The following is a 17,169-nucleotide window of genomic DNA, read 5'->3' as shown; positions in this document are numbered from 1 at the left end:
CTGGGGGGTCCATCCTTGACAGGACCAAGGGCTTCCCCTTCCACTGGTGCCCCAACAAGGCTATTCTCTCTACATATGCAGTTGGAGCCCTGCGTCAGTCCATGTATAGTCTTTGAGTAGTGGTTTAGTCCCTGGAAGCTCTGGTTGGTTGGCATTGTTGTTCTTATGGGGTTGCAAACTCCTTCAACTCTTTCAATACTTCCTCTAATTCCCCCAAGGGGGTCCAGTTCTCAGTTCAGTGGTTTGCTGCTAGCATTGGCCTCTGTATTAGACATGCTCTGGATGTGTCTCTCAGGAGAGATCTATATCCGGTCCCTTTCCACATGCATTTTTTAGCTTCATCCATCTTATCTAGTTCTGTATATGTATGGACCACATGTGGGGCAGGCTCTGAATGGTCGTTCCTTCAGTCGCTGCTTTAAATTTTGCTTCCATATTCCCTCCTATGGATATTTTTCCCCCTTTAAGAAGGAGTGGGAATATCCACATTTTGGTCATTCTTCTTCTTGAGCTTCATGTGGTCTGTGGATTGCATCTTGGGTAATTCTAGCTTTTGGGCTAATATCCACTTATCAATGAGTACATGCATACCAAGTGTGTTTTTCTGTGATTGGGCTACCTCACTCTATGAGTTTCTTAATGGAGTCATATCGGTGCTTGAAAAAAGGCAGGTGTTTAATATAAGTCGGTCAAATGTCATTGACAATTATTGAGAAGATGAGTAGATTGGATTCAGTAGGGACAATCTCCCCCCATGGATATTTCATTATTGCCAGGAACGCAAATAACTTGAGTATCTGGAGAAGAATAAGAGAGTTTGAGGCTTAGACATGAGTTTAGTATAAGAGCAAAACATCTGTCGCACTTTACATCAGAGAGCCAAATACTTGTGTAAGTTAGTAATGACAATGGCAGAGGATATACAGGTCAGAATGGGGTCTGCTTGACAACACCTGTGGATGTTGTCTCTCAATGAAAATCAATAAACTATAAGCAGAATTTATGGGACACAAGTGCCGTGAGTGTTGGGGTTGACGTCAAGACTCGGTTTCTGCTCAAACTACCCATGCTTAGTCTCCCTCAGACTTACTCAGATTGCCCAGATCATCAGGAGGCCTATTGTACTGTGTGTGTTGCTTGAGAGATGTAATCTTTGCCGGGAGGTTTAGAAACGCCTGTCTCTCAAAGGCTTCTACTGTAACAGCGTCTGACACACACCAAGCACGTGACCGACAGTGTCAGTGTAGAAGGTGAGGAGTGGAAAGTCAGCCTCACCCAACTGACCAAACCTAAAACACTACCACCCACGTGGCTCTAACCACCATCAAACCTTGTTCAGTTGGAAAGAAAAAAACAGGACGAAGAACAAGGACAGCAAGAAAACCAGGCTGGGAGAGCAAAGAAACACCCCCGCAGGAAGCCGAGGCTCCTGGCTGTGTGTGGCAACTGCAGTGTCTGCCCCGTGTTTTCATTAACCTGGGGTATTAGAGCTCCATATTTTCTCACACAGCTTCTTGCCTAAGTAACGGAGGAGGCAAAGGACAACAATGCTGGTTCTATGCCAACTCAAAAAAGGTCTGGCTCGTTTAAAATTCAAAGGAAATTTAGCCTTCCTTCGTGGACTGACTTTGAGAGGCCTTGGGGGCAAGTCCATCACTGAAGAAGTTCTTTCCCTTAGTAGCAGCAACGCCTTCTGGGATATTTGAGCAGGAGCTCTTTCCACATTAGGTTTGAAGTGGGTGACGCGCTACCTTCCAGCTCAAACTGGTGGGCTACAGCATTGAAATGGCGCGCGGGATTAATCAGTGTTTCCTTAAAAACAGCTTTCTTGGTGTTAAGTAGAAGACAGGCAAAGGTACAGAATTCAGGAATGTCAAAAGCATTATCGATGTTTTGCCAGCATGAGGCCAGCCATGGCGACAGGTGGAAAATATTAAATTACTATTTTTGTACCATTCTTCCTACTGCCCTCCAAAGCTCTGGCACAGATAGAACTATAGACTGCCACCCTCACTAAAAACAAATTCTAAAAAAAAAAATAAAAAATAAAAAATAAAAAAATAAAAAAGGAAGAAAGAAAAAGGAGAAAGAAAAAAAAAGTTCCCAAGGAATATTCAAGTCAGCATCTAGATGGGTGCCATGTTGGGTCTTAGCCAAGCATATGGAAGTTTTTCAGTGAAATAATTTCTCTTCACTGGGAATAAATTCATTTGAAGACTTGCCCCTCTAAAAAGGTCTTTCGAACTGCCTAGTAGTAGGAAAGGATGAGGTTCACAAACATTTGAAACTGAGTTACCCATATGAAAATGAGAAAAAATTTCAAAAGGATCCCAGTCATTCAAATATACATATATACATATATGTGTATATTATTCCATATATAACCATATTCATATTCTGTTGAATGAACTGCTTCGAAACGCGGCAGTACCAAATTTAGGAGTTAGTTAGGGCTTTTGCCTTTTTTTCTTTTTTCCTCCAGAACAGTCACTTGCTTTCTCAGCTTAGAAAACCTGAATTGGCAAACAGATGTCACTTTTATAGGCATAGAGTGCCTTTGTGGGCTATGCTAAGTGGAGGTGAAAAGACAGAAGAAATTTCCATCCACAGAGAGCCTCATCTTACTCTCCTGAAGTCAGAAGTCAGGAGAGCCTCCTGTTGAGAGAGCGAAGGTGGAAAGTGTTGGCGACATTTAGATTTAGATTGAACGATCCACATTCGGTCTATGTTTTTAGTATACTGCACTTTCCTTGTCTGACCCATTCAGCCTTTGAACATTCCCTTTGCTGAGTGACCTGCTAGAAATTTCCCTAGACATTTAGAGTAATGGAGCGGGGGAGGGTGATACATCTTGAACTATTATGTATTTCTTGTCTGTGTCTTCTTGACTGATACTGGGCTGCTCTGAGACCTGAGAAGACGGTATTTTTCCAACCTCGAAGAATGTGTTTTATTAATTCCTTTTCAAATTCTTCTCACTCAGTGAGCGATTCAGAAGGGAAAGGCTCAGACTCAGGTGTAGAGAGTCATACCAAGCACTTGCCAGACCACAGGAACCTCAGCGGCCTGCGTTTACGGCTTATTTCAGTCTCTAAAGAATTTGGGGCTGAAAACCCTGTTTGTAACCAACTTGTAGAATTTCTGCAAGTGTCAGGAGGCCAAGAAGCCTGTCTGTCACCCATTTGCACGAAGAACCACTCAGCCTCTCTCTGTTAAACGGCTCGCCCGTCTCTATCGCTTGCTCCTCTTTGGTCGGAGCGTTTGCTGACATCGGCATCAGTCTGGAAATGACCCTCGAGACGGTGCTCGATCCTGCTGCTCCGGAGATGATGCTTTCCTCGTTTTGTTTTTCTCTTCCCCGTGCGTGAGTGTTCATGTCCCAACTCACGCCTTCTCATAAAAAATAAATGTGCACCGGGTCCTCAGAGAGCTTGTCAAGCCATGCCTGGTGAGTTCTCTGAACCGTTTATACTTTGGTAGATCTAGCATGAGGTTTGAAACGTTTTGTGTGTCTGAGTTGTGCCCAGATGTGGCTGGCACTGATGTCCCACCTTACGCAGCTACTGAAGCCCACACACAGCACTCCCCATTTCTTTTATTTGCAGTTAATTTCCTCCCATTCCATCTGTCCTTATTTATATTTAGTATAAAAGTATTAAAAAAAAGTACTTGGATCTTCAAAATATTTACCTGTGCATTGAATAGATGTAGATAGATTTATTTTATTTTCTCTTACTGTCTGAGGAGGCCAGAGTGTTTTATACTAACACACATATATTTTGTCACACAAATGGAAGCCAGAGGAGATATTAGATGTCTTTCTCCTTTGGTCTCCACCTTATTCTTTTGAGACAGACTCTCTCACTCACTCCTTTGTCTAGGTTGGCAGACCAACAAACTCCTGAGATCATCACACTCTCATCCCCGGGGTTGCAGGCACATACAGTCATGCCCAGAATTTTGATGGATGCTGGGGATTTGAACTTGGGTCCTTTTGCTTTCATAGTAATTGCTCTTGTTCACTGGGCCATCTCACTAGCCCTGCATTAACATAACTAGTTACCTAAGGATGCTTAGACATTTGTAACTATTACACTCAAAACTAATGCATGCAGACTTAACCAAGACCAAACTGATGATTTCTGTAGAATCTTGTTCTGGGATATGCATTTCTTTCTTTACTATATAGACTTAGCCTCAAAGTGATCATTTGTTTATCGTGTTTTAACCTCTAGGCATCAGTAAAATCTTTGTTTCAGGAGACGGAAGTTCTTGTATAGCCATGTAGTGGTGTATTGACTATTTTCCAAGTACTTTTGAAAAAGTTTTTCCCAGGCCACTTAGGATCTTGAGGTTTATCCTTAAGTTGAATATTACTGATGGGTTAAATTACCATTCAGTGACTTTCCCCATTCTATCTCTTTCCCATCTACGTTCAGACCGTTGATAGCTTGCAGATGTCAGCAGATAAGACATGAAAGTAATTCACCCCTATCTGTAAAAGGAAAATCTGAGGGAGTAATTCATCCTGTTAAATTCAACCAAGGATGAATGATGCAGCAGCTGCCGACCTTAGGCTTGGGATTCACTCCGGCATTCTGAAAATCCTGGCTCTGTCACCACCTGCAGGAAAACCTTGCATGTGACCTGAGAGGCGGTTTGAATGTAACTGATAAAGAATCCGTGAGAGGCAGCCTCATTTGCAGGGGTGAGCATTCACTCTATGTGTTTTCTCCCATCTCTTCAGCAGATCCCATCAACCTCTTTGGTTACCAGCTACACCACTCAGCAGCACACGAAAGGACATGTGATTTCCTAGAGCAGAGAACATGTAGAAAGAACAGTCATGCTCCAGTTTAAAAGGACAGAACTACCAACAAAGGTAGGTTTCTTTGGCGGGGGGGTGGGGGGCAAGATCTCTGTAATTGTATTCAGTTTTATATGGAACCACATGCCACTCATGGCTATCATGCCCCTAGCCTTGGGCATGCGGACACGCCCTTTTTCTAGCATCCTTATCTGAAGAATAATGTCAGTATCAACTTCTGAGTCTCCCTTTTCTTTAGCTCCCTCAGTGTACCCTGGTCTCCTCATGCCTCTCTGTATCTATCTCCTCTTTGCTTGGAAGCCTATGCTTCGTTCAGATGATTGTTTTTGTTGGGTGGTTTGGGTTCCCTGGTCATAATATTGGTTTTAAAATTCTTTTTTTGATGGTGGGAGAACTTACACTGTTCCAGTTTTACCTCTAGGACACAGAGAAAGTCTACCTCTGCCTGCCTACGAGGTGGTGACATTTTTCCTTTACTGCACTCATCACAGTCTGTGGGAGTATATATTTGATTGACTGGTCCACATCTTCCTTCTTCAACTTAAGCTACTGTAAAGGCAGTAGCTACTTGCTTTGCTGATGAGAGTGTCGATTGCCTGGCATTTGTACAGTAATACTTGGAGTGAAGGAAAGAATATACACGTGCTTCACGAATATACCTGTTGAGTCACGGAAAATTCTTAGTTGGTCCTAACCAAAAAATGGTCATGACTTTATTACTTTAAAAATAATTTCTGTAGAAAGGCACGGGTTTTATTACTGAGTTTGTTTTGCCATTATTTTATTTTGAAATATTAAATAAGTGGTATTTTGGGGGTAGAGATGAACCATACGTTAGATAATATGGATAGTACTAACCACTGTGAATTAGAAAAGACTAACCACTGTGAATTAGAAAAGACTAACCACTGTGAATAGAAAATTCCATCTACTACTAGACTATATAGATTGCTAAAGCTTTATCTTAAGCTTCTCGAAATTTGAAATATGGTTTACATTTATATATTGGGCTGACCTTAGCAAAATAGTATATTCTGGGTGGTTTGGATCACAGACATCTGCTATCTCATAGTTCTGGTGCTTAGAAGACTGATGTAAAGTTACAGACAGAGCTGGGTGGATCTGTTAGAGGACCATGAGACAGGGTCTGCCCCATGCCTTTGTCCCGGCTTCTAAGGGTGTTCAGCAGTCTTTGGTCCTTTGGATTTGTGGAATTATCACCCTGATTTTTGACTCCATGTTGGCATGATCTCTCAGTGTATCTGCATCTTCTTGTAAGAACACAGGTTACATCAGATTGGCACCAACCTACTTCAGGTAGCCTTTTATCTAAATTAATCTATAATAACTGTAAACAAGACTTCTTTCTGAACATCTACACATTTAGACTTTAATATATAAACTTTGAGCACACACAGTCTAATTCATAGCATAGTCCCAAATAAATGATCAGTCTGGGTTACCGTAACCTGTCCCAGGTACATAAACTCCCTCCTTACACTCTCTGGCATGATTCTCTGGTTTCAAGCTTTTGACTTTTTGCTGATGGGAGTACCAGGGGCAGGGTACTTGGACATAGCAATTATCTCTGACTTCCCCTCAGTTGAACCTGTTTCAGAGAGTTGGACAGCAGCTGGACAGCCAGCTGTCACTCCTTCGTTATCTCCAGTGGCAGGAAGAGGTACAGCAGGTAGTGTTTGAGGCAGTGTGAGGAGGGGCATCTGTGAAATAGTGTCTCTGCATCTCCAGTCCATGAAGAAGGCAAGGAGAGTTTCTGGAACTGAATCTGATGTTGGTTTCTTGACCAGACCACTAATATCAATGAATGAGCACAAATCTTGTTATAGAGTTCTTCTGCAAAGACAGAACCAGGATGATGACATATTATGAGGAGTCTGGCATAAATACTTTACCACAATGGAATAGGAAGGCAGTGTTAGACATCTGGCTGAACATCCATGAGAAAGACCAATATTTAATCTATCCCTTGGCTTGTTATCAAGAGGACAAGTTACACCATCTGCTTGTGACTCCCAGGTGCTTAAAAAAGCAACTGGCTGAGATACAAGGTCCTTCCAAGTTGGAAAACTCAGTCATAGCGAGTCAGCTGTCCCTTTGATGTGGCCCTTGTTCTAGGCCTATCTATCAGCAGACCAGTACTTGCCCTTGTATGGGCATCAGTGAGATGTAGCTGAGAAGTGTTGCAGCAAAGCAGGGAGCAGGAAACTGTCTTTGTTCTACGGCAAGTGAGTAGCCAAGGTCAGACTTGAATGGGACTATCTTCTAGAAGAGGCCAGAATGTCCTGAATGACAACATTTATCTCATGAAGGAAATGAGCCAAGGAGACCAAGTACAAAAATATATGGGATCTGGGGGAACTGTGCAAGGGCTAAGGGTCTGTTAGGTAACAAACTGAGACTAGATGGTGAAGGTTGATTTAGATTTCATGAGAATCCAAAAGAGTTCTCCGAACATTGTGAAAATTCATTTCTAAGGTAGCTTGAGGTAAAATTTCCTCAATCCTAACATCTCCAGATAATCTGGAGTCTAGATCACTACATATTTGTATAGTTAGAACAGTTTTTCATTACCCTGATTTTTAATTTATAAACTTTCATATGATTATTTCTTGTCCATTTATATGTAATAAATTTCCCCATACTTTGATGACTTTAGGTTCTCTTTGGCATAAAACATAGCTTAAAAGTATGTTTATGCAAAAAAGCAAGTGAAATTTGTTAAATTTGTTTAAGCACAGGAGGTACTGCCTGCATCCTTCAAATTACCTCTGAGGATCTGTATCTAGATACAGATAATGTATGTGAAGAGAGAAGCAACCTCCAGGGGATAGACAAGTTGTACACTGTGGGTTCAGACACTCCATGCAACAACTTGAGTTAGAATTAGACAGTGTCTCTGATCCCTCAAATTTGTGTGTTGACATTTTTGCCCTCCTCCTGATACTGTTGGGATGTGGTGATCAAGACCTCTGTGAGTGGGATTGCTGCCAATACAAGAGAGACCCAGGCGCCTGACATCCTTCTGCCAGATGAGGGTACAGTGAAAAAGCACTTGCTCTGAGTCCTTACACACTGACTCCAGAGGTGCCTTGATCTTGGATTTTTCTAACCTCTAGATCTGTGAAAAGTAATTTTTTTGAGATTGCAATTTCATTTCTCCCTTCATTTTTCTCTCTCCAAACCCTTCCATTTATCCTTCGGTGATCCCTTTCCAATTCATCAACTCTTTATACATTAATTTCTATTGTATATATGTATTATATGTACATATATATATTTCTAAATGTAACCTGTTGAGTTCATATAATGTTACTTATATGTTTGTGTTCAGGGTTGACTGTTTGCTTGGTTTCTGGAAGCTTCCATTCTGGACATACTAAGGTACATGCTTTAAAATGATACTGGCAGTTGGTAATATTGAAGCAGTCGAGGGCCATGTTGGATAATGGTTAGGACAGGCTTCTGAAAGCTGGCGGTTGTTTTGATGGTCTTTTCATCCTCTCACAGCCGAGTGACTCTGGACTAGTTATGCGGTTCTCCACATTTCGTTTTCGTATGGGTAACTGGGTGGTGAGTGTTGACATGCACCTTAATTTTCCTTTACACATGGGGATTAAATGACATAATGCCTGCAAGGAGCTTAGTAGAGAGGCACATGGTAAATTCTAAGTAGATGTTAGGGAGTATTATTATACGCTTATGCTGTCCTCCCTGGAGAAGCTGTCTCTGTTATGAAAATGGATTTAGAATCCAATAACTATCCATGATTTTTCAACACTTCTATTCTTAATTTATGAGGGATCATCAAGTTCCAGCTATGCCAGAAACTCGAATCACCCAGAGATCCAGATCTGATGAGAAAGAACCTTGTGAAGCTTGGGTGTGGCGGCCCTCTGCTGTCACAGGAGCACTCAGTTCATTGCAAGTCCAAACAAAGTGGTTCTTGCTCCTGGCAGAAAACACTGAGCAGGGAAATGCCTGTTTTATAAGAATACAATTCAGACTTGTTTTTCAAGGTGTTCCAAAATCCTAACTTCTCAGCTGCATCAGAAGCAGCAGTGGGGGGCAGTTACGGAGTTTGTGGCATCCAGATATTGTAGGGAATCGAACCCAAGGAAGGAATGGCAGTGTACAACCTCAGGCTGAGTGAATAGAATTCTAGTCAGGGGGGTTGGGGATTTGGCTCAGTGGTAGAGCGCTTGCCTAGCGAGCGCAAGGCCCTGGGTTCGGTCCCCAGCTCCGAAAAAAAGAAAAAAGAAAAAAAAAAGAATTCTAGTCAGAAGAGGACTCAGGAAAAGCATAGATGCAACCATCAAAGAATGTCAGTGGCTGTCTCTACTGGGTCGGAACACTGTAGTGATTTTAAAAGGCCATGGAGTTCAGTCACCACCGGCTCCTTGACCAGAAAACTCAGGTTTTCTCGTTTAGAGACAGGTGCCTTTATCCACTAAGCCATCTCACCAGCCTGCCCTCAAGAACCATTTTTGAGGATGAAACTAAAGGAAGCCAAGATAGTGGGGTTTAATCTCCCTGAAGTCATCTGGGTTAAAATTGCTCACATCTCCTAGGATTAAGTAGGGATGAACTTCATTTTCAGAGACAGACAGAGGAGTCAGCCACAGAATGGGCCCCAAGGAAAGGTTGCTCACTCTTTCAGGAGGGCAGAAAGAACATGAAGTACTCTGTGAAGTGGCAGCCTGCAATGGGGGTGAGACACCGTGGTTTGTTTGGGAGCCTGGCAACATGGCGAACTGTGCAAGTGGCTGTGAGGTGTTCCTGTCTTTAGAGATGTATGAAACCCAGTTAGGTAACATTCGCTCTGTATCCTGTCAACTCACGGCTTGTTTTTTTTTTTTTACAAGTTTTTGGCAAAAGTGGGACTCACTGGTCACACCCATTCCATTCTATATTTATTTTGACTAATGAGATAATCACCCTCCGGGGCTTAACTGGTTGAAATCTGTAAATCTCCTAAAAGTGTAATTGCCTATTCATAATCCCTCTTTCCAACATTGCGCAAATCTCATTAGGACATATCTTTTAATATTATTCATGTTATGGAAAAAATTGCTTTTTTACTGTTGAAAGAACAATGGACAGAGAGAGACCCAGGTGTTCTGCTCGAGTCGCTGGGGTCAAATGAAGGAACGTGCTCCGCATTGGAAGGGATTCCCTTTGCAGGCGGTTCTGGCCAGAGTTTCGAGCTCTCTGTAGGTCTGCAGGCGCTAATGTGGGGCTCGAAGATTCCTACAGAGGTGTGAACTCAATCTAGCACCATGTAGGAGTGAAATCCCTCCAGAAGACTTCTGATACAGAAATTCAAAAACCCTCATGGTCTTTTCCTTCACATTGTATCTTGAGAGGGCAACTACTGCCTATGATTTATGTATGTGTTCAGTAGAAATGATAGATGTTTAGGAGAAAATAATATGAACGTTGATACATCGATGGTATATTCATAAAACTCCCTTGATTTAGTCAGTTGACTGTCGAAACATGGTATGACATCACAGCATGTAACAATCAGTTTTGTAGGTATTTTTTTTTTTTTTAGCTTACTTTGTTTTTGGTTGAGGAAGAGGTACTAGCAGTCCCAGATAAGATTGCTTGACTAGTAGCATTTAGGCTGTTGAGATAGCCCGGTGGGATAGCACTGGCCAATCAATCAAACTTGCCACCTGAGTTCAATCCCCAGGGGCACACAGGGCAGAAGGAGGACAGCAATTCGTAAAAATCGTTCTCTTGTCTCCACATGTGGGCCATGGCACATGCGTACATGCACATGTATCTGTGTGTGTGCACCAAATACGTAAAGTGTAATAATTAAAAAGCAGCAGTATCATCTGCTTCCTAGGTGGGATGTGAGGGGCTGTTTACTGTTTTTTTTTCTGTGTGGGCCTGCATGTATCTGAGTATACATGTGACCCTGGGCTTCTTCTTGCCTCCAATTTAAGGCCGTATAATCGTGTAGCCTCTTTGGAGAAGAAGAGGATGACAGTAACAATTCTCCTACTGTCACTACCGCAAACCAGTGTGTACTAATGAGTGGGACACTTCCTCAGGTTTCATGACAGAATGCTATGCGACATAATATTTGGTGTGTACCTTATGTCCCCTAACATGCAGAAGTCCATGACCTTGACCTTGAGAGGGCGCTAGTGAGCATTGCCTGAGTCAGTAGTCAATGGACTGGGGAAAACATGAAGTGGAGAGAGAAACGTAAACATGAGGTGTAGAGACGAGGTTGGCATATGGAGTCCAGGCATGTCGTTGGCCTTCTGTATGTCTGCACCTCTCTGACGAGTGGACTAACAAGCTCGCTCAGTCTCTGCTACCTCTAAACCCAACCGACCCCAAGGTCCCCAAAGACGTAGACAAAAATTCCTTTAATTCTCCCTCTGTTCTTAACGGACATCACGTTTAATTAAGGAAACCAGGTGTATTTGAATGAAATACAAGTCTGTATTTTTATTGGTTATTTTATTTATTTACTTTCAAATGTTGTCCCCGTTCCCAGTCTCCCCTCCACAAATCCACCATCCCATCACCCCCCCTTTTGTCTCTAAGAGGGTGCTCTCCCCACAATCCTTGCATGCTGCTCACCCCTCTAACATACCCTACATTGGGGCATCAAGCCTCCACAGGACCAAGAGCCTCTCCTCCTATTGATGCCCGACAAGGCCACCCTCTGCTGCATATGCAGCTGGAGCCATGGACATCCAGTCTAGTCTTTGGTTAGTGGTTTACTCCCTGGGAGCTCTGGAGGGTCCAGTGAGTTGATATTGTTGTTCTTCTGAGGGTTGCAAGCCCCTGCAGCTCCTTCATTCCTTCCCCTAGCTCTTCCTTTGGGGTCCTCAGGCTCAGTCTGATGGTTGGCTGTGAGTATCTGCATCTGTATTAGTCAGGTGCTGGCAGAAGCTCTCGGAGGACAACTATATCAGGCTCCTGGCATCAAGTACTTCTTGGCATCAGCAACAGCATCTGGGTTTGGTGTCTGCAGAAGGGACGGATCCTCAAGTAGGGCGATCACTGGATGGACTTTCCTTCAGAGGAGAGTCCGCATTTTACATTGGCGCTGTACCTTCATGTGTGAGATGTGCAGTACAGATGATCGTTTCCTGAAGCTGAAGCTCCAGATGATGATATTGCGAAAGCCAGAGATCTGGGTGATGACTTAAAGTTTCCTTTTTAACCTGAACACTTAAGTTTCTCATCCTAATATTTTTAGAGCCAGTATTCACTTAGTCACACATTAGTACTGTATTGTAAAAATCTTGGGTGACCGTTAGTGCTTTCTTCAACTGCTTCACCTTGAAGCATCTTAAGGAGATTTAGGCTACGCGTGGCAAGCGAATTTTCTTGTCTCTGTCTGCAGCCTCTCTGGGTAGAGCCCTTTTGGAAGCTCTAGGAGGTCTGCTGACTGTGTGCGGTGGAAGCATATGTGGGCCCTTTTCCCGCCCATCAATATGGGCGCAGTTCGATCTGCCTAGTGCCCACATCAGACACACTGGGTACTTTCAGGAAACTCTATTCGAGTACTTGGGTAATCTCTTTTAGTACATTTTCTGGGTCTTAAATCAACTAAGAGGCCTCTGGACAGATCTGCAAAGGTGTTTTCTGGGTGGATTAACAGAAGGAGGAAGATCCTCCACCAGAGTGAAGGGCATCTTCCGTTGTTGCTCAGACAGAAGGAAGTCTGAAGCAAAATCTGTTGCTTTTGCCTTTTTTTATTTTCTTCTTACTCGAGAGTCCATCTACTCTGTTTTTGGTGCTGCCATGCTTCCCTGACATCAAAATTCATCTTCTTTGGCCTTCTAATGTGGACACAAGAAGGCCTACATCTCTGTGGGAATCCTCCAGGCCTTTAAGGTCAGAATGGACCTGCGGAGTCCAATTTTGGCCTTATGGATTGAGCAGCTACTGGGTTCTCAGCCTCCCTAGTATAAAAAACTTATATTGCTAGACTATTTGGACTATACCATTCCAGCAAATTTAATAAACAAATCTCCCTTTAACTAACTAACTAACTAACTAACTAACTAACTAACTACTAACTCTCTTATAGACACAAACACATCCATGCACACACACATGCGCACACGCATGCACACACACACACACACACACACACACACACACATTTTATTATTCTATCAGTTCTGTTCCTCTAGAGAACCCCTAGAAAAAGTCAGATCCACCTGATGTTTTTTTGAAGCCCTGGCTTGTATCTGACCCAGTATCCTCCAGAAACTCTAGAGATACCCATGTCCAGTGCCCAGAATAGAGTGGTCCTCTTGCAAGGTCTTTCACTTGGCAGGGAACAAAAGGAGTTGGCCTCTAACTTCCCTGTTAGGCAAGGACAAGGGAGGCAAGGGAGGCACAGAACTCAGGAGAATTCTTAAAACAACAACAACAAAAAAAAAAAAAAAAACAGAAAAAACCAACCATTTCCTTCAACGTCAGCTTTTATTTTTTCCTCCTTGAGAAGGTTGTTAGGTGACTTCACAAACCCAGTTCTCTCCATTTCTTTAAGTGTGGCGCAGCAGATCCGACGCCTTGATATATACATATATGTTATCATCTACACAGACCTGTTGCAGGTTCCTTCAGTGTAGCACTTTAGTTTGGCATATTTATGCCCCTTAAAATTCCTAGCACAGTGCCCTGGGGTAGGTGTTCAACATATGTGTGGCAGCTGACTGAGCGAGCAGGGCAGACCTTGCAACCATCCGCCTGCCCAGGAAAAGGGGAGGACTAGCCCCCTGGTAAGCTGTGCCCACATTCAAGTCATCTTCCTGCGTTCCACTTCTCATGTAAGTACTGTTATTAAACTTGTAAATACTCCACAGAAGGCTGGTTTTTGGCAGTGAATGAACTCCTTTTGTCCCCTGTCCCGTGAATATCCTAACTACTTTGTCACTTTGATCTAGGGGGCATTTCATCTTCACAAATGCAAAGGAGTTGGCAACTTCACAAATGTGTTCTATTTCCTACTGCTGTAAAAATCCATTGCTCTCGGAGCCTTTGCCCACCCCCTTTCATGGTAATGTGTAAGCCACTAAATTGCAGTTACTGGCTGTGGCCATAGCCATAAAAAAAATCGTGAATGCCATGTAGATTTGAGGTTTGTTCCACTAAAGAGTTCACAATGGCTTTACTGTAACTGGGCTAACTAGAACTTGGCAGCGGCTAGCCAAGGAGGGTGATACCAAGTCCCCTCCCCCTTCCAGGATGCTGGCCTGATCTTCTTGTATTTGTGCAACTGGCCTATCCAGAGACCCAGAGCAGCTGGGAGGAGTGCCCCGGTGAGGACAACTCTCTCTGGGTCAGGTTGCCCTTTTCCAGCTCTCTTTTCATAAAGCTTCTCTTCCTGCAATGTGAAGTAGGTTACAGGATAGCTTGTTTTCTTTTGCTAGCTGAAATACAGCATTCAGGGTCATGCTCTGAATAATTTGTGCTTGTTAGAAATGACTGTCATCCTCTTGAAGCAGTAACAAAGTGCTACATTTAAATTAAATTCAGCCAAGCAAGAACATCTTCACAAAATCAATAGGTCTAGGCATTTCTCAGAGATTTATGGATTTAAAAAATATTTGTAATATTTCAGGACATAAATCAGCAAAGATATTTATGAGGATAAGAACAGAGTTGGTCATTGTTCATAAGGCTTTGAAAGCATTTAGTAACATTTGAGGTCGAAAGTGAAAAGATAAGAAAATATTAGATGTGATCATCTTTATTATTTTTATTTATTTTTATATTTGGCCAAGTTTATTCTTTCTCAGTCTCCTAGTGTACTATTTCAAGTGCCTCATTTTTGAAAGATAGCTTCATTTATTCATTAAAACAGTAAGCCCTCAAGAGATGAAAGTCATGTCAAATACATCTTAAAAAGATACTTTGCATAAATGTTTTTCTACCACACATCGTCTGCTATTGTCTTGTTCCTAAATGTGACAAGGAACAGTGGGTGATCAATGAAATGGTGGCCTCATGTGCCAAGTAGAATATTTCTGTCAATACAAAATAATATATCTGTTTAATAATCTTCATAGTGTTGGAATGAAATCCTGCTTCTGTGTCCAAAGAGCCCACTCTCCATAGACAAACAAATGGCACCATCTTTTGCAATTCAAGACTCAAACCTTCCATTTGTTCCCACACTAGACATATTAATGTTCTGAGCCAGTAAACTTAGCTAAAGTCACAGAAGAGAAGTTACATCATTGATTTAATAATTTGCCCGGTGGTTGCTCTGCTCTCCTTAAGATAAGGAATATCAGTCTAATAAATAAAAAAAATAAGTTAATTATTAGTGTGCACTGAAAACCTAAGCTCCCAAGAGTCATTCAAATTATCTGTATGTTTGGTGATATCATTTTGTAGACATATGTACTTGCCTGTGGTTTCTGTGTTCAAAACAAGTAAGACATTTTATGTTCAACCAATGTGGTTACCCTACGAACAGAATTATTCTTCCTGATTTTGACATTCCCTAAAGCAGCGTGTCTTCCTTATTGCTTCCTATTCTTACTGTAGGAGTCTTTCTTTGTGTTTTTTTCATATGTGCCACATAAGCCCAGTAGACACCCCTGAGTGATTCATTTAACGGACACAAAAGAAAGACATCTCCATTTCTAACCATCCATCCTACGCCTTCTTAATTCTTTCCTTGTACCTGACATAGTCTATTTACCCCAGTCTCCAGCTAGCTTGACTTTGAGGAACCTTGCTCTAAATCAAGGGTGGCATCTAAAACAATTTGTTCTCTGTGCTTAAGAGTTTGTGTCAGGATAGACCCATCTGCACATCAGAAAACGGTATATCCAATTATCACTTGATCTCCGTTCCAACGTCAATTCCTTTCCTTCTGATAGGCCAGTCTACTGCCAGTCACAGCTTCAAGTCCGTGGTTCCTTCCTGTGTTTACTAGTATACTTACTATGATTACTTCCATTGTTACAGCCAGTAAGGCTACATTTCTGAACTCCACCCCTTCAGTAAAGCCTTTTCTCAATCCACGGCCCCCTCCCCAATCTGACACTGATCTAATTGCTCTAGGGTGGCTCTTTTGGACTTTACACCTAGGACTCTGTACTCACATTGGTCACAGCATGAATTTATCCAGATGGCTCCTCTCTGCTTTCTTTTTCTTTTTCTTGGATATTTTTTATTTACATTTCATGTTATCCCCTTTCCCGGTTTCCTGTCCATAAGCCCCCTATCTCATACACCCTCCCCCTTCTTCTATAAGGGTGTTCCCCCACCCATCCACCCACCTCTTCTCACCTCTCTGCCCTGACACTGGGAGGTCCAGCCTTGGCAGGACCAAGGGCTTCTCTTCCCATTGGTGCCCAGCAAGGCCATCCTCTGCTACACAATCAGCTGGAGCCTGCATGGTCTGTCCATGTGTAGTCTTTGGAGAGTGGTTTAGTCCCTGGGAGCTCTGGTTGGTTGGTATTATTGTTCCTATCTGCTTTCTCTGTGACAGTGCCATGTTTATTCCCTCACTGTAGGTCAGCGGACACTTGTTACTGTTTCAGCAGTACAGTGAAGTGGGCAGGGTGTGGGGGAGACTGAAAGTAAATGTTTTCATTTTCAGGTATGTTTTTGGGTTTTGGAGCCCTTCCCATCATCCCATGGTTCAGAAGATGAGTAACTTGCTATTTGTCACTTAAAATAAAATACGCAATGGGATCCGGCTGATTGGCTCATTTCAGAGTGAGTCCTAGAGAGATGCTGGGCCTGCTGCCCAATCTTCGTTCAGTCCAGAGTGACTCTAGATGACAGACCTACATGCCCGTGGTTTGCTGCCAATAATCCTCAGCTCTGACCTCAGAGCACCCATCTCTTGTCACTGAGGCCACTACTGTTGATCGATGGCCCTTCTTTAGTTCTTAGGGACCTGAACTTAAGGATAACGTCTCTTCCAGACAACATAAAATGTATTGATTACATTATATTTTGCATGCTTAGGTGGTTTAATTTAATCCAATGAAATAAATTATTGCTATCCCTTCTATATCATAATATTAAAACGTAAAGATTTAATAGCTACCCATGGTCATAATGCTAAATTTATAAGACAGACTATTAAAATCTTGGAAAAGGCAAGTGAACCATTAATGGGTTTTCTCTGGATTCTTGAGTTTGAATGATTATCCCATTTGGGTTTCTGTCTGCGCCTGTAGGTATGGGCTCCGTTTGAGAGGAAAGTTCCAAGCTCAGGATATATAACCTTAGCCAGAGCAGGCCTAGGTAGCAGCTCAAAAGTTTAAACTGTTAGACCTGCCCATTGGGTGGATGACTAGAAGGGTGGA

The 17,169-nt window shown here is 42.6% G+C and overlaps 1 long non-coding RNA gene across 3 annotated transcripts in view; it reads left to right on the top strand.

Moving 5' to 3' along the window:
• Positions 1–17,169, top strand: part of LOC148005408 (uncharacterized) — a 353,046-nt gene that overhangs the window by 55,664 nt on the left and 280,213 nt on the right. For 2 of the 3 annotated variants that reach the window (XR_015622508.1, XR_015622507.1), the window contains exon 2: positions 4,748–4,882. This is a non-coding gene — a long non-coding RNA (uncharacterized LOC148005408). The remainder of the gene's footprint in view (positions 1–4,747; positions 4,883–17,169) is intronic. The other variant, XR_015622509.1, reaches the window with a different exon arrangement.

This window comes from Rattus norvegicus, chromosome 6 (assembly GCF_021556685.1).
Source record: "Rattus norvegicus strain SHRSP/BbbUtx chromosome 6, alternate assembly SHRSP_T2T, whole genome shotgun sequence".
Classification (NCBI taxonomy): Eukaryota; Metazoa; Chordata; class Mammalia; order Rodentia; family Muridae; genus Rattus; species Rattus norvegicus.
The sequence above is the reverse complement of the archived record's forward strand: the minus strand, read 5'-3'. Positions and strand labels throughout refer to the sequence as shown.